This window comes from Lynx canadensis, chromosome C1 (genome assembly GCF_007474595.2).
Source record: "Lynx canadensis isolate LIC74 chromosome C1, mLynCan4.pri.v2, whole genome shotgun sequence".
Taxonomy (NCBI): Eukaryota; Metazoa; Chordata; class Mammalia; order Carnivora; family Felidae; genus Lynx; species Lynx canadensis.
The window spans coordinates 65,643,765-65,667,064 of NC_044310.1; the positions used below are offsets into that span (position 1 = coordinate 65,643,765).

Here is a 23,300-nt window from a genome sequence, read left to right on the forward strand (position 1 = left end):
GAATTTTGTTGCTTAAATTTGATCATATGCAAATAAAGAGATTGGTTTTGATGGTTTTGAAGGTGAAATGAATCTGGAAATCCCCTATGTTTTATTTTGTATATGTTTTGTGTTTTATTTTCCATATTTTGGTTATTTCATATTTATTTTCATAGTAAATCATGAATGGCTGAAGTCTGCCAAATATTTTTCTTAAGTTCTGTTGGAAAAAATAAGGTTTTTTTTTTTTTTTAGGTCTTAACACACTTTGATAGCTATATAGCATTACATATATCAGTGGGTTAGATTATCTAGTTTCAATAGGTACAGGTAATTTAAAGATTGCTCTTCTGAGTTTAAGAGGAGCACTCTGCTCAGGACAGAGTGAGGAGGAGTGGTTTGGAAATGATGCCTCTCTAAAAAGAAAAACAAAACCCAAAAAACAACAACAAAAAAAAAACATGTGCAGATGACTTCAGAGTTTCACAAGAACCTCAGAGGTATCTCTGGGCATCATCTTATGGTCACAGTATAAATACCAAAGAGTGTCATTGAGAAACCATGGCTTTGGCCAGCCAGATTTCAATTTCCTTCTGCAGTTTACCCCATTTTTTTCTTCTTTAACCATAAGTGTTATACTTGTGTTTTTAGGCATGTCCCTTGAAAGCACCACTTAGGGCTTACAAAGTAGCACTTTTGGTCCACCATCCATCATCTTCCATAAAAGCCTGATGACCTTGTTGAAGGTTTTAGTTGAGACCCTGTTTAATTTTGCACTTGACTTGGAAGTGTGTCTCACAGAAATCTTCCAGATGGATCTCTGACCTATCAGGTGTAGAGAGGGTTTGCTGTAGTTTTTTCAGGTATTCATTATTCCACAGAGTTTATTACAGGAAATTTCTGTTTATATTTTGTTTGAGTTTTCAGCTGGTTTTAAAGATATAAATTGAATAATGTTATCCTTAGGGGGTGATGTTTCCAAGAGTGATCCTCTGGGTTTGGAGAACTGTACTGCAGCATTTTAGAATCTGTCATTTATAAAGAGCATAAATCCTTCCATTTATTTTTGAAAGTGGCTTTACAAATGAGTCTGGTATTTGAGACCGAGTGCAGTTATGAAAATTATACTTTAGTTTCATTCTGGCTGGCTGGGATTAGTCTAAACATGCATATTTTTCTAAAACATGTCCCATGTCTGACAAGAAAGGTGAACAGCTATGATTGCTATCATAACAGGATATTTTATAGTCTGTATGTGAAATGGAAGAGGCAGTAAATTTACCGATATTATAATACACTAGTTTGATGTATAGTGTGTGGTTAGATTTCACCCACAGGAAAGAATATCCATTTTACTACCCTTGGTGCTGAACATATTGTATGGTTTTTCTGTCACAGAACATGGTATCTAGGTTGTGTTAGAGTGGCATGCAAACCCTTTACCACATGGCCAAAATCTTTATCTTCCACTGCACCGGTATATGCTCCTGGAATTCAATCCTCTTAGATTTCTCAGCATTCTTCAGCTTCCTCTGTATTTTCTCACCTCCATATTTGGTTCACACAACTTCCTTCTTCTGGAGTGTCCATGTCTGCCATCACAGGTTCTGACACCTCGCTCATGGTTCAGGGTTCCATTGACCTGCCCCTTCCATGAAGCACGTGTCATGTCCAGCTGGCACATGGCAAGTTGCACTACTAACAAGTGTTCATTCTCTTCTTTGTTCATCTGTTTTTTTCAGTGGATCATCCCAGGCCAAAGTAAGTGTTTCCTTTTGAAGCATCTTGTATTTTTGTAGCAGCGGAACAACTATTCTCCCCAATTTTATTTTAAAAGTGTTTTCCTTGGTCTAGACTAGAACACACTTTCAGGAAGGAAGCATGCTTTGTTTACAGTCTCTCACAGTGCCTGACACTGAAGTCTTTGCTCTTCTCCCTACACACCAACTGTCCTCCTTTGACAGCAGATTCATGCTGATTTGTTTGGTCACCTGCTTGTATTTGGGTTAGTCCGGCAAGGCATGGCTCCTCTTCTATTAGATGGTAAGCTCCTTGAGAACACGTTTCATGTCTGAGTTATCCTCTTATCCTCCAAAGTACAAGGACAGTGCCATGCACATGGAAAGTGCTCATTAAATCCTTACAGAGTGAGAGAAACAGCCTGTTCAGCCAGTGCACAGGACCATAGTGTATTCCACAGTTCCATAGAAAATGGCATTTACTGTCCACTTTTTAGAAGAGGAATATATCCCATTAGAATAGAAACAGAAGGAATGGGGGGGGTCATATAACTTAGATCACATTCTAAACCTGGATAGGAGGAAGCTGGTGATGTTGATAATGTAAAAAGAAATTAGCGGGGCACCTGGGTGGCTCAGTCGGTTAAGCGGCCGACTTCGGCTCAGGTCACGATCTCATGGTCCGTGAGTTCGAGCCCCGCGTCCGGCTCTGTGCTGACAGCTCAGAGCCTGGAGGCTGCTTCGGATTCTGTGTCTCCCTCTCTCTCTGCTCCTCCCTCATTCATGCTCTGTCTCTCTCTGTCTCAAAAATAAATAAATGTTTAAAAAAATTTAAAAAAAGAAATTAGCAATGATTTGAAATATTTGTTTCAGAAAAAAGTAATAGTCCTGTTACCACTGGTTTAAGCTCTGTTTTTGAGTTGCATGTCAGTCATGTTTGTAATATTTCTCCAGCCCCTGAGGCTTTTGATGTTTCCATTTTAGTTTATTACACAATGTATGGCTCCTTAAAAAAATAAGGAAGTTGGAACACAATGGGATAAACAGAAGTTTGAGTTCACTTATGATTTTTTATTTTATATTTTAAACTTAAAAAAATTAGTCAATTTATTGAAATTTTAAAATATTACCCATTTCTTCACCACCCCACCCATAGGCTCTTGCAACCACCAAGCTTTTCTCTATATTTATGAGATTAGGTTTTGTTTGTTTGTATTTGTTTTTTTTCTCATTCCACATATAAGAGAGATCATATGGTATTTGTCTTTGTCTGACTTATTTGACTTAGCATAATACTCTTGAAGCCCATCCATGTTGTCACAAATGGCAAGATTTCATTCTTTTTTATGGCTGAATAATATTCCAGTGTGTGTGTGTGTGTGTGTGTGTGTGTGTGTGTGTGTGTGTGGTTGTGTGTATACCACAGTGAATGATGAATCCATCATTCATCCTTTGATGGATACTTAGGTTGTTTCCATATCTCGGCTATTGTAATTAATGCTGCAATGGACATGGGGGTGCATTTATCTTTTTGAATTAATGGTTTTGTTTTCTTCAGATAAGTATGCAGAAGTAGAATTGCTGGATCATATGGTAATTCTATTTTTAATATTAAAAAAAACTCCATACTGTTCTTCATAGTAGTTGCACCAGTTTACATTCTCACTAACAGTGCATATGGGTTTTCTTCTGTCCACATCCTTGATAACACTAGGTATTTCTTATCTTCTTGATAATAGCCATTCTAGCAGGTATGAGGTGATATCTCATTGTGGGCTTGATTTGCATTTCTCTAATGATTAATGATGTTGGGCATTTTTTCATGTACCTGTTGGCCATTTGTATGTTTTTTTTGGAAAGACATTTACTCATCTTCTGCCCATTTTTAATTGGATTTTTTTTTTGCTTTTGAGTTGTATGAGTTCTTTATATATTTTAGATATTAATCTCTTATCAGTTATTTAATTTGCAACATGTTTTCTTCCAGTCAGCATGTTGCCTTTATATTTTGCTGATGGTTTCCTTTTCTGTGCAGAAGCTTTTTAGTTTTGATGCAGTTCCATTTGTCTACTTTTGATTTTTTTCCTTTTAACTTGGTGTCAGATTCAAAACATTATCACCAAGACCTATGTCAAGGAGCTTATCACCTATCTTCCAGGAGTTTATAGTTTCAGGTCTTACATTCAAGTCTTTAGTCCATTAAAAGTTAATTTTGGGGGTCCAGTTTCATTCCTTTGTATGTTTGTTGCCCATTTCCCCAACACTATTCATTGAAAAAACTGTCCTTTCCACATTGTATGTTCCTGGCTCCTCTCTCACAAATTAATTGACCATATATGCATGGGTTGATTCCTGGGATTTCTATTCTGTTCCATTGATATTTGTGTCTGTTTTTATGCCAATACAATGCTGTTTTGATTACTTTAGCTTTGTAATATAATTTGAAATCAGGTAGCATGATGTCTCCAGCTTTGCTCTTTCTAAAGGTTGTTTTGGCTATTTGGGGTCTTTTGTGGTTCCATATACACTTTAGGATTGTGTGTTCTATTTCTGTGAAAAATATCATTGGAATTTTGATAGGGATTGAATTGAATCTGTAGACTGCTTTGGGCAGTGTAGACATTTTAACAATATTAGTTCTTCCAATCCATGAGCACAGAATATTTTTCCTTTTATTTGTGTGTTCTTCATTTTTTATTTAAAAAAATTTTGAAATTTTATTTAAATGCAAGTTAGTTAACATATAGTGTAATAATGATTTCAGGAGTAGAATTTATTGATGTATCGCTTACAAATAACCCCCAGTGCTCATCCCAACAAGTGCTCTCCTTAATGCCCAATCCCCATTTGGTCCATCCCTCCCCACCCAATACCCTCCGGCAACCCTCAGTTTGTTCTCTTTATTTAAGAGTCTCTTATGGTTTGCCTCCCTCTCGCTTTTTATCTTATTTTTCCTTGCCTTCCCCTATGTTCATCTGTTTTGTTTCTTGGATTCCACATATGAGTGAAATCATTTGATATTTATCTTTCTCTGGCTGACTTGTTTTGCTTAGCATAACACACTTAGTTCCATCCACATTGTTGCAAATGGCAAGATTTCATTATTTTTGATAGTCGAGTAATAATCTGTTGTGTATATATATATGTATATATATATATATTATCCATTCATCTGTCGATGGACATTTTGGCTCTTTCCATAATTTGGCTATTGTTGATAGTGCTGCCAAAAACATTGGGGTGCATATGCCCCTTTGAATCAGCATTTTTGTATCCTTTGGATAAATACCTAGTAGTGCCATTGCTGGGTTGTAGAGTAGTTCTAATTTTAATTTTTTTTTTTTAATTTTTTTTTCAACGTTTATTTATTTTTGGGACAGAGAGAGACAGAGCATGAACGGGGGAGGGGCAGAGAGAGAGGGAGACACAGAATCGGAAACAGGCTCCAGGCTCTGAGCCATCAGCCCAGAGCCTGACGCGGGGCTTGAACTCCCGGACTGCGAGATCGTGACCTGGCTGAAGTCGGACGCTTAACCGACTGCGCCACCCAGGCGCCCCTAATTTTAATTTTTTTGAGGAAACTCCACACTGTTTTCCAGAGCAGCTGCACCAGTTTGCATTCCCACCAACAGTGCAAAAGTGTTCCCCTTTATCCTCATCCTCACCAACATCTGTTGTTTCCTGAGTTGTTAATTTTAACCATTCTGACAGGTGTGAGGTGGTATCTCATTGTGGTTTTGATTTGTGTTTATCTGATGATGAGTAATGTTAAGCATCTTTTCATGTGTATGTTAGCCATCTGAGTTTCCAAAGATGTTAGCCATCTTTGGAAAATTGTCTGTTCATGTTGTTTGCCCATTTCTTCACTGGATTGTTTTTTGGATGTTGAGTTTGATAAGTTCTTTATAGATTTTGGATATAAAATCTATAAGAAAACTGTAAGAAATCTATTTGTGTCTTCTTCAATTTCTTGTATTAATATCTTGCAGTTTTCAGTGTACAGGTCTTTTACTTCCTTGGTTCAATTTATTGCTAGGTATTTTATTCTATTTGATGCAATTCTGAGTGGGATTATTTTGTTAATTTTTCTTTCTCATGATTTGTTGTTAGTGTAAGGAAACACAACAGATTTTGTTTGCTGCAAACTTACTGATAGTGTTTATTGGTTCTAATAGTTTTTTGATGGGGTCTTTAGGGTGCATGTGTATAATATCGTGTCATCTGCAAATATTGACAGTTTTACTTCTCTCTTTCCAATTTAGATGACTTTTATATCCTTTTCTTGCCTAATTGCTCTAGGAAGGACTTCCCATACTAAGTTGAATAAAAGTGGCAAGAGTGGACATTTTCATATTCCTGATCTTAGAGGGAAAGCTTTCAGCTTTTCACCATAGAATATGATCTTAGCTGTGGACTTGTCATATATGGCCTTTATTATGTGTAGGTACATTCCTCACTTAGTTGAAATTTATTATCATAAATAGAAGTTGAATTTTGTCAAATGCTTTTTCTACATCTATTCAGATGATCATATGATTTTTATCCCTCATTTTGTTGATGTGGTATATCACATTGACTGATTTGTGGATGTTAAACCATCCTTACATCCATGAAATAAATCCCACTTTATCATGGTATATGGTCCTTTTAATGTACTGTTGAATTAATTTGCTAATATTTTATTGAAGATTATGCATATGTTAATCAGAGATATTGGCCTGTAAGTTTCCTTTTTGTGGCATCCTTGTCTGATTTTGGTATCTGAGTAATGCTGGCCTCATAAAGTTAGTTTGTAATAGTTTTCCCCTCTTCTATTTTAGAAGAGTTTGAGAAGGACTGGTATTGACTCTTCATTAAATGTTTGGCAGAATTAACCAGTAAAGCTGTCTGGTCCTGGACTTTTTTGTTGGGAGATTTTTGATTACTGATTCAACCTCCTTTCTAGTAATATGTTCAGATTTTCTATTTCATTATGATTCCATTTTGGTATTCATATGTTTCTAGGAATTTATCATTTCTTCTAGGTTGTCCAAATTGTCGCCATATAATTATTTATAGTATCTCTTATAATCTTTTGAATTTCTGAGGTATCAGTTGTAACATCTCTTTCATTTCTGATGTTATTTATTTGAATCATTTCTCTTTTTTCACAGTGAGTCTAGGTAAGGCCTTGTCAGTTTTGTTTATCTTTTCAAAGAACCAGCTCTTAATTTCATTGATTTTATTTATTATCCCTTTCATCTCTATTTCATTAATTTCTGATCCAATTTTTGTCATTTCCTTCCTTCTAACTTTGGGCTTTGTTCTTTTTTTATTAGTTCCTTGAGGTGTAAGTTTAGGTTGTTTATTTGAGAATTTTTTTGTTTGTTCGTTTCTAAGGTAGGCATTTCTCTCTACGATCTTTCCTCTTTGAACTACTTTTGTTGCATCTCATAAATTTTGGTATGTTACATTTCCATTTTTGTTTGTCACAAGGTATTTTTAAATTTCTTTTTTGAGACATACATTATTTATATTTGATATATTTTAGAAATAGCAACTCCATGAGGCAGGTAAGGCCTGTGCCTCAATAGGGTTTAATGATTCATCCATGTCACCTAGTAAGTGGTAGGCTCTGAGGCAAAATAAGATCTTAAGACTGTGCTCCCCACTTCATGGAGTCATCCTCTGTGAAGTACTCTTGGAATGGCAAACATACACATGCAGCTCATTAGAGGTGGAGAAAGACATTTATTTTAAAAAAGTGAAAAGGAGCTCTGGAATAGTCACTCTATAGCAACATTTTGCTTCATTTTGTTTCATTTCACTACTAGAATTGTTTTATTGTTGATAAGATTACTTCCATGATTTCCTTTATTTTGAAAAAAATAATCTTTCTTTTAACTAAATTTTTGCCAGTTTGTGACTAAGATAAAGACACCATATGACTAGTCTTTTTGGAATGGGAAGTCAAAGACCAGAAAAAATTAAACGCCTTTGACACTCACCCAAGAGACCAGTGCTTCACTACTGATGAGATGGCAAGTCTCTGAGTTTACTTCTGTGTACATTCTTAACTCATGGCTAATACCTGTCTGCTGAGTATGTTTCCTGCCTGGTCTCAGTGCCCTAGTTGCAAAGCTTTACATAGCTAACTGCTTCTTCTTTTACTTTCCTTGAAGGTCACATAGGCAATAATGATGTACTCCTATTACTGGGAAGACAAAGATGTAGCTGTATTTTCAAATGCTCATGGTCATGGCTATCATTTTTCACAAAAGCAAATGAAGATTTAAATCCTGAGGCTTGTGGGGATGCACTTGGGTTTCATTATGGCTGGTGTGCTGATGCATCCATGCAATCTGTCATTCTTTTAAAGATATGCCGTCCATCACAGAGCAATGGCACTAATGAGCTTTCCAAACAACCAGGATCACATTTTTTAATAAGGATTGGAAAATGAGACCTACGATGTCTTGCCTGTCAGAGGGGAAAAAGAATGTGAGAGATCTACAAAGTCTTGCCTCATGTAAATAGGTATTTGCCTTTCCAAATGACATGTTTGCTAGTAAAGTATACAAAGATGTCTTAGCAGGTACTGGAGAAAGCCTTAGGGCCTGCTGGTGTGCAGCAAGTAATCATACAAAATCTGAACTTGGGGTGGAGTGAAGTGGCTGTAGAAGGAAATAAACATTTTGTGCATTGTTTTGTCTTTCTAAAGACTCCTTTGTTCCCATAATGATGAACCATTACATTGACTATAAGAATACTGCCAACATTTCAGGCATTCTGTAGAATCTGCCTAACTATATCTTAGAATGAACCACAGCTGACTTAACCTGATAACTAATTGTTTATCAATAGAAAGGGGCTTTAAAAATACAGGGATATCAGACACCAAGCAATTAAGGGGTCATTTGTTCAGATGAAAAATAGTAGATCAGTGGGAACTACATAGCCAGCACCCAATTTAATCCTCATTCTGAAGACAGAGTCTTGATCTTAGCTTAAGAAATGCTTTGGGCAAATTCTGTTGGAGAAATGTGATTTGGATGCCAAATATCTCATATAGTGGATATGGGTTGTTCAATCTGACAAATGGAGAAGAATATTAAAAGAAACAAGCACAGAGTCAAATTCCTTTAGAGACCAGGAACTAGCATTATGTCCATTTACTAATAACCAAAAAATGGCCTTTGTAGCACAGAAAGTCTCTAAATGCTTTAGGGTAACTCTAACCAGTCTCAATTACAGATCTGTTTTATACTTTAAGATTAGTTCCTGGGTGAGGAGTAAAAAAGGTGCCATTTTTTTCTTTTCTGTGCTCAGAAACATGAAAGACAAACAAACACACAAAAAACCCTGCATGCAGTATTTTTAGTAGGCTAAATATGAAATACTTTATACAATTTCTTGTTTCTTTTCATCTAAGCATGATTTAAAAAGGGGATAATGTGATTATATTTTTGTATAGGAGGGAGCAGAATTTCTGGATAATCTTATGCTCAGCTTGATTGCTTTATTGATAAGAAAGGAGGACGTGTGAATGTATATTTTATGAGTAATGCATTTATTAAGCACAGACGGTACATAATGCATTAGGCTTTATGTGAATTGCATTGGATTTATCTTTCTTTTAGAGCATATTTTAAAAAATGTTTTACTGCATCTATTACAACCCCTTTATAGCTAGGGTGTTACTCCATGGTAATAGTGGTTTAGCATTTTAGAGCAACTTGTAAGATGCTACTCAAGGGAAAAAAGGTCATTCAGGCATGCATAATCAATAATCAACATCTCTCGTCTCCCCATGTCCCCTTTTACTTAAGCGATGCTTCTTTTTCTGGAATCTTCTAGTCAGTCAAGTTTACTGACAAATCTGTGAAAAAAGTGGAGTGATTATAAATTAATAGGAGAAATAAACAGATCTAAAAATAGTTTGTAGAGGTAGAGCCAAACGTCTCAGTCCCACAAAAGTAGCATGCTGCTTGAGAGTGTGTCATATCCTCTGACAGAGCGAAGCATACTCCTGATTCCTCTTTGAGAACGAACCACCTCCTGCAGGCAACAGGGGTTGGCTTGCACGGCCAGCCTCAGAAAGGAGACCATTGTGGAAATTATGCTCCAGCCGCCTGTTTTCCCTTAATCACTGCCTATATATTAGCTAATATATTAGCTCTAAATATATCTTAAGTTCATTCATAAGGGTAAAACCTTTGGAGATTTTTCAGAGTTTTATAAACTTCTAATTAAAATTTTCCATATATTCTCAAATCTGGCATAGCATTTGTCAGTTTTAGCATTAACCTGACCACAGGGCTTTATCATCTGCAGCATGAATAAGCCATATCCTTTAATGCTGAAATAATCTAAACGGAATAATATGATTCATCCTCCCAATAAAAATTTTCAGCTGTTTGGAGGTTTATCATGGTATAGAGATGAGTATTAGAGCCTCCATTTGGATTAAGTTTGCATAACTAGAATGTGTAAAGCTTCCCTAATTTTTTCCTGGCTTTGCTATTTATGAGAAGAATATTGCATATGAAGAAAGTTTAAAAGCATTTAAAACAATCCAAATTACACTGTAGATTTGAGTTGGGACTCTCAGCGTCATCTGTTTGCCAAATCAAGCAACATCTTAGAATTATACTTTTCTGATCACTCCAACTCAAATGTTTCAAACACATGAAATGTCATACATGTTATCCCAATATGGTGTCTGTTATCCACAATTTAATATAAAGAAAGAGATGTTCAGAATCATATGTCTGACTGCAAGATTCTGAGTTATCTCATCCATCTGTTATTCTTTCCTACTGTTCTTTAATGTACATTTTGGCCAGGGTTGGCATTATGTTTTCCTGTGCAGAGGGATATTTGATTGGCAGGGGAGTACACATCACCACTGAGAAAGGAAAGATATCAGCTATTTCCATTACCATTTCTATAACAATCATCTTTTTGTAGAATCTGCTACTAATGCCCACTGTGATAGGGCATCAGATTGTTCATAGGCCTGCCTGTTGTCAGCACATTTCCAATGGTTTAAATTTCATGGTGGCCAATACTGCCTGTTTTGCTTACCGCTCTACAGCCACTGACTAGCATAGTGATGGGCACATGTTAGGTACTTAATACATATTTATAGGAATGGATGAATGATATAGGTATTCTTTGCCATATTTGCTTGACTCCAAGTCATTGCATGGAGTGGACATCTCTGTTCCAGTTACTGAGACTGTGTAACAAACTCAGAGCTTAGTGATTTAAAGCAACATTTATTTTGCTTACATACCAAGAATCGGCAGTCTGGGCAGGGCTTGGTGAGAACACCTCACTTCCTTTCCACTCATCATGGCTGAGGTAGTCCAATAGTTAGGGGCTGGAATTATCTGAAGTCTTCTGACTCAACATGTCTGAAGGCTGGACTGGAAAGACTAAAATTGATGAGGAGTAGAACAGCTGGGGATCCTTGGGCATTTCTCTTTTTCTCCATGTAGTTTCTGCAGAACTAAAGTTGCATTATAGTTGGACTCTTATAGAGTGGTCTGGAGCTTCAAAAACATGTGTCTCGGGGCACCTGGATGGCTCAGTCGGTTGAGCGTCCTACTTCGGCTGAGGTCATGATCTTGTGCTGCATGAGTTGGAGCCCTGCGTCGGGCTCTGTGCTGACAGCTCAGAGCCTGGAGCCTGCTTCTGTTTCTGTGTCTCCTTCTCTTTCTGGCCCTCCCCCTATTCATGCTCTCTCTCTGTCTTAAAAATAAATAAACGTTAAAAAATTAAAAAAAAAAACCCATGTGTCTCAAGGAAAAAAAAAAAAGCTGAATTATCTTTTGTAGCTTGGTCTGAGAAGTCACAGAGCATCATTTCTTTGATGGAGCATCTCCTCCATCTATTGGTGGAGGCAGTTACAAAGGTCTTCCCAAAGTACAGGGGAATGCACACAGACCCCACCTCTTGATGAAAGGACATGGACATCATATTGTAAGAAGAACGTGGAATGAGCTAGGTATGGGTGCAGCCATTTTTGGAAAAATACTATCTGTCACAATTCTCAATCTTGTGTGATTATTTTACTTGGAAAGTATAGGAAAATTCTAAATCAGAAACCCACAAATCTTTCTTTTCTAGAAATGAAAAAGCAATAAAAGCTTAAGTGAATAAAAATATTAGTTTTACAAGACCACTTAGGACTCTGGCCAATGTGAATTTCTCATTTTATGTTTTTAGGGATATGTGAGATTATTTACATTCTACTAACCATGAAATTTTAATTTTTTTTGGTAAATTCCAGTTTTTAGAAGAGTAGAGAAAATGGAATAAAAGCATTCACAATTTACTTTCTTATTATCTGAAAATCATGAAGTACAATATTGTCTGAAGGTCATGAACATGTGATGGCAAACATCAGAACCATTTTCTGTTATATTATTGGCCAAATTCCAGCACAATCCTTGAAAATGCCATAGCCCTGTGATAGTATGCATTATTATTATATTGTGCTCTACCGCTCATAGTGTCTCTGGTTTGAAAAAAAAAAAAAAGATCCTTCACCACGATTATAGAGTCTAGAATAGCATCTGTCATATATTATAAATAAATGTTTACTGAATTTGTGTGCTACTCACATAAAATTAATGCACTAGCTTATAATAGCAGACTCTACTGACACCGACTACAGTAAAATCAGAAAAGGATTTTTAAAGGAGGCTTATCTATTTTTGTTAGTTTTCACAATTTCAGAAGATATTTTAAAATTGATTTTTAATTTCTACATTTGAAATACAGAGCATAAAAAGTTCTTCAGTTTGAATTTTAAGTAAGAAATCATAATGAAAAGGCAAGAGTCCTCTGATGATGGCAGAGAGTTAGGTTTAAGTCTCTATCAAACCATGAATTCTGCAGCCCAGGCAAATCACTTAACCCCTCATGGACTTTGTTTTCAGGCTGAGTAACTGAATGAATGGCTGGATGAAGAAATGAAAGAATTGTTCATGAGTAGGCCAGGAAGAAAGCTCACAGGTTCTAATCCATAAGAGACTCTCAAACATGGCTAGCGTGCTAGAACCTTAGTAAAATATAATGAAATGCATTTACCAATATTTCTCAAGGAGAAATTGAATGCATAAGACAGGAATATAGAACTTTGATAAGACCCTTTGAGGGGGCATGAAACTCAACAAAAGCTGGAAACAGAATTGTCTTCTAAGGTGGTAGGACTTTGGTTTTAAGTGAAGACTTTAACAAGTTTAAAGCATTCAATTTTGGGGACTTAAGAGAAGAGAAGGGAGGCTTTGTCCCAAGGGAATCTCATTCTCTACTTCTCTCAATGCTGTTCAGGCTTCCCTTCCTTCTTTCCTTCCTTTCAATATCAGCTAACATTTATGAGCCACTTACTTTCTGCCAAGTGGTGTTTTAAGAGCTTTCTATTTAGAAACCCATTTTTTTTTTAAATTTTTTTCCCAACGTTTATTTATTTTTAAGACAGAGAGAGACAGAGCATGAACGGGGGAGGGGCAGAGAGAGAGGGAGACACAGAATCGGAAGCAGGCTCCAGGCTCTGAGCCATCAGCCCAGAGCCTGACGCGGGGCTCGAACTCACGGACCACGAGATCGTGACCTGGCTGAAGTTGGACGCTTAACCGACTGCGCCACCCAGGCGCCCCTAGAAACCCATTTTTAAATAAATGTTGGACACTCCCTTAATGAATATTTATTAGCCTGCCTAGGCACTATGCTGGAGCGATCACATGGTATCTCATTTACTCAGAGACTTTCACTTTTGTCCTGTTCCAGGTCTCGGTTTTACTGAGATCCTGCACTGATGAGCAGGAACATCTCTTAGAGCTTAGTTTGTTCACTTCTTTAGGTTTTCTTTGATGACTCATCTCTTAAGGTCTTTGACACTTTAAACTCCCAGAAACCAAAATATTAAAAAAATTTTAAAAAGGAGGAATAATAACATGCCATCACATCACCACCATAAGGAAGAGGCTAGTTTCTTTGCCAGCTAAGGTATTATGTTGGGTGAGATAAAATAGATAACCATGGCATTACGGCCAGAATCATAACAAAAGAGAAAACAATTGAAATGCCAAGTTCAAAGACAAGACTGGGATGAACAATTAGCTATTGAGTGATTCTGAGATTAGGAGGTTTAGATCGTTGAAATGGATGTTACTAGGGTCTGAATTTTGTTCATAATATGAATTTCGAAACTTTGCAGACTTTGGACAAATTATTAAGTCAGATGTATCATGTAAGTATGAAGTTTAAAATAAAAATGATTATTATTCATGTTTTTCAAGTAAAAATCATGTCTCCTGTGAAGGAGCAGCCTCATCTCATTTCGCTTTACATCCCAGCACCTATTGTGTTGTTGGTATGCAAAAGGAGATCATGTAATATTTGTGAAAGAGTTAATAATGAGATTCATTGTAAAAACATTAAGAATACATAAGGATAATATTGAAAATCAGAAAGAATTAAAATTTAAATAATTTTTCATTAAGATATCACTCTAGATCTTTAGTTCATATTGTAGAAATAAAATATAGAGAGTTTCTGATTGCTTTTGCATATTCATATTCCTTCTCTTATGTATTTATTCCATACCTTTCTGTTAGAATTTGCCATTGTCTTTGCCTAACACAACTCAAACTGTGGGTTTACACTCAAATAACTGTATCCGAATTTCAGAGGATTGATACAGAACTCTGTATTTTGTAAAAGGGTCATAGATCAGTCATGATCTTCCCTTGTTAAAGACCACTGGGCTGCATTATCGTTCTCCACCTCATACATATGGCTAATCTTTACTTGTTTTTTGAGATTTAGCAGATGGTTAATAATCAATGTAATAAAAATTGTTAGGTTTTCCTTTATTTTGATGTTTATGAACAAACACAGATGGACAATACCAGTCAGAACAGATATATTTGAAAAGATTGAGGTGCATTAAAATTTTAAATGGATGTTATCTGGTCTTATAATTCATGTTGATAGGGACAAATATTGTCCTTTTATTGCACATTAACTCTAGTATATTAATACAGAGCTTATATGTCCTAAGGAACAAAAATCTCAGAGTTTTACAACATTAAATATGGCATTCCATGGAATTAATATATGAAAATACACTTGGAAATAAACTATTACATATTAAGAGTGGACTTTCATTTTCAAGAGAAAATTGTTTGTCAATAAAGAACTCTCCAACATTCTAAGAGAATCTCACTACCTTACAAATTGTAATAATGTATGGTTTAATTAACTAGCTTCAAATTCCTATTTGGTAGAAGGCATAATAAAAATACATCAACCCTCATATTCAGAATCAGTTATCAATATCAGCATGATATTCAAAATTAAATAGTGATTTAAAGGTGCAAAACGTATTTTCTGGAATGAGATGAAGTACTAATTTTAGTTCATAGTACTATTTCCAACAAATTAAATAATTATAATTACATATTTAACATCTAGAAAAATTTTATACATGCCTCTGAGGTAGGGGGTTTAATTTTATAGTCAGGATTCTGAATAAAACCAATATTCTTGATGAAAGCATTCTATAATTATCAAGAAGTGGTCCAGTTTAAATGGTATAGAACTGAAATTAATGCTTACGATCATTAACTCCAAAAAAAAATGAATAAAGGGTTTTAATTCACCAGTGAAAAACTGAGTCTCCAGCTTTTGACTGGTGCAATATGATTGATTTGCGTTTCTACTATTATATATGCTTGTGTTCATATTATGAATTTTGCAGCTCTGGTAAATTTATGATCATGAAAAGGTATTTCTTTTTAGCCATAATTAAACTAGTTTAATGTTTATGATGAATCAATAAATAGGTATATTGAGCCTTCTGTTTTAAACCTAGTTGGTGTTCACCTACTGTTTCTTTTATTTATATTCTAGTCTTTCAACAAAGCATAATATTCTAAAATTGTTGGGTTCTAATGATACAGATATGCGTAAGTTGTGAACTTGTCCTTCAAGGAACTAAAGTGCTAGTAGATTAATAAGAGAATTTGAAAAATAATTATAAAAGAATAGAATGGCAGTGATATTTGACAACTTTGCCTTGGAAGGATGAAGAAGATCTGACAAGGAGATGACATTTAAACTGGGATCTGTAGGATGAACTGATATTGATCAGACTTATCAAGAGGGAAAATGGACACTAGTTTGCACGGTTCAGGGGCCAGGATATAGAAGACTATCTGAGCAAGGGACAGAGGGCATTCGTGGCAAGTGACACAGTACAAGCAAGTCACATGTGTATGGACACCTGGAGATCAAACCATCTGAATAGTATGAGATAACAAGGTTATCATACTGAGTTGCTGCATTTCCAGTCAAATCAAGGCAATTTCTTTTAGAATGAGGCTAGAATGAAGGTGGAGTGCCAATTCAACTGAGAGTTTTGACATCTGTATTGTAAGGGAAGAAAAAGTTTGCCTTAGCCTTTTAGTGGGTCTAAAAATTAAAAGAACAAAGATTAATAGGAGAAAAGCCTACAAATTTTATTGAATTTTTACATTTAAATGGGATCCTTCCCAAGAGAAAGAAGACCCAAAGAAGTGACCAGAGCAGAAAGCTTTTATGTCTTTTAGGCAAAGAAACAACAAATTTGTGAAGAATTGACAAGACAGAGGGGTTTGGGCTAAAGGTAGGAAATGATGAAGTAATTAACTAGTACAATAAAAGTTAAACAAGTTTTGTTTGTATAGATTTCTTGGCCCTAAATTTCCTGACTCTGGTGATGAGAATGTCTTTCTTCCTCCAAGCACAGGGAAGGTTCCTTTCACATGGAAGTTTTATTACCTGTTTCAGGGAAAAAAGGCAAGGTGGAGAAGTGAGCATGACCTTCCTGCTTCTGCCATTTTCCCAAATTCCTTCAGCTTAAAATATTTAATATGCCAAGGTGCCATATTGGGTAGCATATCCTGAACCCCATCATTATACTAGAGGTCAACTGTCTTCCTGTCCATTGGCTCTTGTGCACATGCAAGTGGTCATTATGGTTGTAGTAGTTAGCACCTTCTGGATATTCTTAAAGAATCAACTCATGCAAAAACATTAATTTTATACTGAGAATTAACTCAGACTTCTGTAGGGGAGATGGGTTAGTGGTGGTGGATTAAGTTCATCGCGACAAAGCAAATGATTTTTAGTCATTTTTTCCAGACTCCTTGCTTTGCCAAGTCAACTAATGAGAACAGTGATGGGGTAAGGATGGGGGAAGAGGGTATCCACAGTCCACTTCCCTTACTGATTACACACACAGCCTTCTGGCTTCGTTGCTTTTGTTTCAATCCTTTGGAGATTACACAGCAATTAAGCTTTATCCAGGTCCTGAGATTGAATTTAGCTACTCAAACCTCTACATAGTAGTCAATGAAATGCAGTTTGGCTAGTTGTCTGGACCCACACTCCTAGGAGGCCGTTTACCACTTTTTGGTACATGATAATTCCTTTGAAGTCACAGCCCAAAATGTTGTATTTGTACATTTATTTCAAAAATTCAATGTTGAATAAAATTTGGTGGATAAAATTTTGTCTGTCTTATTATTTATTGCATATATCTCACACAACTACTTGTGTTCTTGTCACTGTCACTCACATAGATCTAAAAGGTCCTATAGTTAGGACCGACTACTGTGAGTAAAATTACTATGAGCACTTACTTCTCTACCCAGTTAATTAAGTTGCTAGTTTAATTCAGATATTTCTGTGTGGCAAACATGTATCAAGTTGAATATCACCTTAGAGAAGAAGTCTGTGTAATCCTCTACATAAAGTCCATGTTGCATGTGTATGATACATGTGTGTCTGTGTGTGTGATAATAGAGCTTATTTAAATAACAGAATGGAAATAAAAGTGTGAGGCCTGGGATGTGATGTGGTACAATGTTAAACAGGACTTGGAGAAGAACCCAGGAGAATGAGAAGTGAGGGGCAAATTAAATTCCCAGTGGAAACCTCTCCCATGTTTGCTGATGGTCTTCTTGTATTCCTTGTACCTCAACTTGGTGTCCGCTATGTACTGGCCACTCAGTATTTTTTTATGGAGTGAAGAAAATGTGGTTGAGATGGGAAAGACCCGTGGTTAAAAGTGCCGGACTCTCAGAAATGGAAGAGAGATGGGGAGAGGTGAAGTCACAGGTGCCTTCTGTGGAGGTGAGATGGGGAGACAGTGGGGTTGGAGGAGGACCCAGCTGTGTGTTGGCAAGGGGAATTTTTCTTTACCCATCAGTATGCTGCTAAGATGATACCTGCCACAATAATTGGTTAGAAGGGATTATTCATTTAAGACAAAGCTTCAAGGGAAAGGGATTATCAAATGAGATCAGGATTCGCTAAAAGAAAATACAAGTGCTGTTTTAGAAAAGAAGTGTTGGTGGATATTCTCATCTCTTGTCAAGAAGCTTTAGTCTGACATACTGTTACAAACTTAAACTCATTTTATTTATTTATTTATTTATTTATTTATTTATTTATTTATTTATTATATATGAAATTTATTGTCAAATTGGTTTCCATACAACACCCAGTGCTCATCCCAAAAGGTGCCCTCCTCAATACCCATCACCCCCCCTCCCCCTCCCCCCCTCCCCCTCTCCCCCCCCCATCAACCCTCAGTTTGTTCTCAGTTTTTTTTTTTTTTTCAACGTTTATTTATTTTTGGGACAGAGAGAGACAGAGCATGAACGGGGGAGGGGCAGAGAGAGAGGGAGACACAGAATCGGAAACAGGCTCCAGGCTCTGAGCCATCAGCCCAGAGCCCGACGCGGGGCTCGAACTCACGGACCGCGAGATCGTGACCTGGCTGAAGTCGGACGCTTAACCAACTGCGCCACCCAGGCGCCCCTGTTCTCAGTTTTTAAGTCTCTTATGCTTTGGCTCTCTCCCACTCTAACCTCTTTTTTTTTTTTTTTTCCTTCCCCTCCCCCATGGGTTTCTGTTAAGTTTCTCAGGATCCACATAAGAGTGAAACCATATGGTATCTGTCTTTCTCTGTATGGCTTATTTCACTTAGCATCACACTCTCCAGTTCCATCCACGTTGCTACAAAAGGCCATATTTCATTCTTTCTCATTGCCACATAGTATTCCATTGTGTATATAAACCACAATTTCTTTATCCATTCATCAGTTGATGGACATTTAGGCTCTTTCCATAATTTGGCTATTGTTGAGAGTGCTGCTATGAACATTGGGGTACAAGTGCCCCTATGCATCAGTACTCCTGTATCCCTTGGGTAAATTCCTAGCAGTGCTATTGCTGGGTCATAGGGTAGGTCTATTTTTAAATTTCTGAGGAACCTCCACACTGTTTTCCAGAGTGGCTGCACCAATTTGCATTCCCACCAACAGTGCAAGAGGGTTCCCGTTTCTCCACATCCTCTCCAGCATCTATAGTCTCCTGATTTGTTCATTTTGGCCACTCTGACTGGCGTGAGGTGATATCTGAGTGTGGTTTTGATTTGTATTTCCCTGATAAGGAGCGACGTTGAACATCTTTTCATGTGCCTGTTGGCCATCCGGATGTCTTCTTTAGAGAAGTGTCTATTCATGTTTTCTGCCCATTTCTTCACTGGGTTATTTGTTTTTCGGGTGTGGAGTTTGGTGAGTTCTTTATAGATTTTGGATACTAGCCCTTTGTCCGATATGTCATTTGCAAATATCTTTTCCCATTCCGTTGGTTGCCTTTTAGTTTTGTTGGTTGTTTCCTTTGCTGTGCAGAAGCTTTTTATCTTCATAAGGTCCTGTAATCCACTTTTGCTTTTAATTCCCTTGCCTTTGGGGATGTGTTGAGTAAGAGATTGCTACGGCTGAGGTCAGAGAGGTCTTTTCCTGCTTTCTCCTCTAAGGTTTTGATGGTTTCCTGTCTCACATTCAGGTCCTTTATCCATTTTGATAAACTCATTTTTTTAAAGACACTGTTGACACTATTGAATCTGATGAAAATTTTATTTTATATATACCATAAATCTTGTTAACTGGATGTGGAAGTCAAGAGCTAGAGCCATGCCTATGCTCATGCCAATAGGAAATAGATGCACAGGGTCTGCTTGCGTAAGAAACTGGTTAGAATCAGGCATTACTTGGAAATAATGATGGTGGCTTCTCCTTGTCATCGATGGTTCTCATTTTTAGTAATTTTATGTATCCAACACATACTAAGAATATGCCGAAGAACAGGTGGAGATTTGCCTGTGATTCCTACGTGAAAAGAACGCATGTTTAAATTCCCATTGATTCATGCCCTGCCTCCACAAAAGACTTGGAGGCAGGTTAACAAACATACATCAAAACATGATGGTAAACAGAATTAGAAAGAAAAATTTAGAAGAAGTTACAAGTAAAAATAGATTAAAGGTGGGGCGCCTGGGTGGCTCAGTCAAGTGTCTGACTCTTGGTTTTGGCTCAGGTCATGATCTCACGGTTCATGGGATCAAGCCCCGAGCAGAGCTCTGTGCTGACAGCACCAAGCCTGCTTGGGATTCTCTCTCTCCTCTCTCTGTCTCTCTCTGTCCCTACTCTGCTCAAGCTCTCTCTCCCTTTCTCTCTCAAAATAAATAAATAAAATTAAAAAGAAAGAATAGATTGAGGGGACTGCAACAAAATTTGTGCCAACTCTTAGGACCGAAATAGATATTTGTATCTAACCTAAGATTTAGTTGCAAACTCCCTGTGGGACAAAGTGAAAAGGAAAATATGACCACTATTATGTCTTATGATAAGAAAGGAAGAAACACACCAAATACTCAAGGAAAGCAAAGCTGTTCCTGGAACTGAATTTCAAAAGAAAATTTTCATATGGGACTTTGTTTAGAGGGCATTTTGTGATGTGGTATATACTACCTTTAATAGTATTTCTCTGGAGTAATGGATTCCATATGGCTGTTTCCTGTAATTACTTTCTATAAAAGCTCAGTCAATGCTAAAGTGAAATTCAGTGAAGGCAGTTCTTTAAGAGGCCATAATAACATGATCTGAGTGTACAACCTTCTTATGGCCCAGAATGAGCAAAGGATGGTCCCTAGGTTAGTGGTCTTTGAACCTATAAGACTTTGGAAAAAATTTTACCCTCTTCCTCATCTTTAGGCTAAATTTGGATTTTCCATCATAAATTTAAAATTTTACAAAGTTCGTAATTTATGGTACACTCTGAATGCTGACATTTAAAAATATCTTACAAATTATCCTTTTATGTGTATTCCCTGGAATCTAACCAACACAATATGAAACACATCATCACCCAAATACATAAACAATAGAAGTTCCTTTTGACAGTTATAAATTTTGCATCATTTATCCTTGAACTTTTAATTCTATTCTACTTTTTCCACATGATTTAATCCTCATGCAAAATGTTTACCTGAAACTTTATAATGGCCACTCAGACATATTTTTCTACAACAAAAACATACATACAAATAATTTTATTTTTTAATTCCTTTGACCATAAGCTTTAAATGTTGAAATGTCTACTGAATTGAATTTATACAATTATAATTATTAATGGACAATGGATCAAAAACATACGATGTAGGTTCAAATTTTGGTGGCTAATTGTTAAGCATAAAAAGTAAAATATATCTCAGCAGGATTATTGTAAGATAAGGAAAGAAGATCCTGTTCTTTTCTAAATTGAAAGAAGAAAAATTGTGAAAGGGGAGGCAAGATAGAAAAAGTTGGTCCAGGGGCGCCTGGTTGGCTCAGTTGGTTAAGCGTCCGACTTCGGCTCAGGTCATGATCTCACGGTCCGTGAGTTTGAGCCCCGCGTTGGGCTCTGTGCTGACAGCTCAGAGCTTGGAGCCCGTTTCAGATTCTGTGTCTCCCTCTCTCTCTGCCCCTCCCCTGTTCATGCTCTGTCTCTCTCTGTCTCAAAAATAAATAAACGTTAAAAAAGAAAAAAGAAAAAGTTGGTCCAAAGGCATTCTTTTAGGAAGATCAGTTCTGGGAAGGAGCATTATATATAGAAATTAAAGATGTAGAAGCCGATTCCCTTATATTTTTCTAAGTGTATGATTCTTTGAACATTTTTTACGTATTCCAGTTTCAAAATGATAATTTTTTTTTTTTTATCATGGTGCGCTTACATGAGGTAAAAGACTCTGCAGCTTGCATATCTTGCCTGTCCTGGGGGCCCATGGGATTCTAAGTAGGGGCATGTGTGTAGGAAGAGTAAGAACTTAGATTTCTTACAAAATCCTGAAAAATAATGCTCAGTAAGTTTTAATGATATGCTTCACTTGGTTTATAAATACCAAACTTAGAAACTGAATAGTTATTAATAAGTTCCTTTAATCTTACGGAAAAGAAAAGTCTTTGGAATTTTGTATCTTTCACTATGAACTTGCATTCTGGGATCAGTCCGTGGCTCTGCAGGAAGACATCATAGTCAAACAATGGACCTCAGGATAAAGTTTGAAAATTACCAACCTATTGTATTTGATGGCCCATCTCAGGCATTATTGAAAACCGTCTCCTCAAATGAAGAGTCTTTGTAGTATATAAAATACCTTGGTCTTGTAAACCAAAAAAAGGAGAACATATGCCCTCCCCAAGACTTCAAGGAAGAAGCAACAGCCCCACTATCAGCACCCAAAGCTGAAATTCTGTCTTAAACTATTCCTTGCCAATACCAGAAACCAACACCACAACTTTCATAATTCATATATGGCATATACCCATACTGTGCTTGCCCAGTATGTCTTCATTTTCCACAAAAAAACAAGTGAAAATCCCCTATTACCACGAACAAAACATGTAATGTGAAATCAGCCTATCAATTATTAACCCATATGTCCCATAAGTAGTACTATACACCCCCATATTACATAAGACATACTATGTATATTGTGCATTTCCAACATGGCTTCCAAACAGTCTTTGTAAATGGTACCTTTTTAAACTGAGTTAAAAATAATTTGACTCAAAGGTTTGGTTTCTATGTATTTTTCTTTCTCTTTGATCCCTCCCTACTACACCGAAGGCATACTTACTTAGGTCATACCAAAGAAAACAATGACTCAAGAAAGTCTTTTCTAAGTGCAAGCCAGAAAGATCCAGAGACTTGCCAGCAAAGCTGATTTTTCTGCTCTTAAAGAGCATATAAAACTTGGGTTAGCATGGACTCTGGAATTGGATTTTTGGATTCCAATCCGAGCTCTACCATTTACTAACTCTGTGTGATCTCGTCCAAGTTATTTCATCTCCCGGTAACTCAAGTTTCCTCATCTGTAAAATGGCACTTAGGTGAGTTAATATTTGTGAAAAAAATGTACAGACCAGTGCTTAGTGCATACTGAGTGGTATACAAGTGCTTGTTTATTTAAAAAAGCATACACACATATAATACTCATAGCATTTTATACTTTACATACCATTTTCATGTCAGCTGTATTATTTAAATCTGTATTTTATAATATAGAAATGTAAAAAATACAGCTTGTTGCTTATCCTAGATCAAAGACCTATTAACAGACAAGTTTGCGACTCAAACCCACATGTTCTAGGTTCATATTTAAAGGTTTTGTTTTATTTCTGCCAAATCTATACCTGAATTCACTTTACTCCTAGC

The 23,300-nt window shown here is 36.5% G+C and overlaps 1 long non-coding RNA gene across 1 annotated transcript; it reads left to right on the forward strand.

Moving 5' to 3' along the window:
• The first annotated feature begins 321 nt into the window (after positions 1 to 321).
• Positions 322 to 22,456, forward strand: LOC115521742. Its single transcript, XR_003971154.1, has 3 exons — positions 322 to 333; positions 6,876 to 6,880; positions 22,301 to 22,456. It is a non-coding gene; the product is annotated as an uncharacterized LOC115521742 (long non-coding RNA).
• The last annotated feature ends 844 nt before the right edge of the window (positions 22,457 to 23,300 follow it).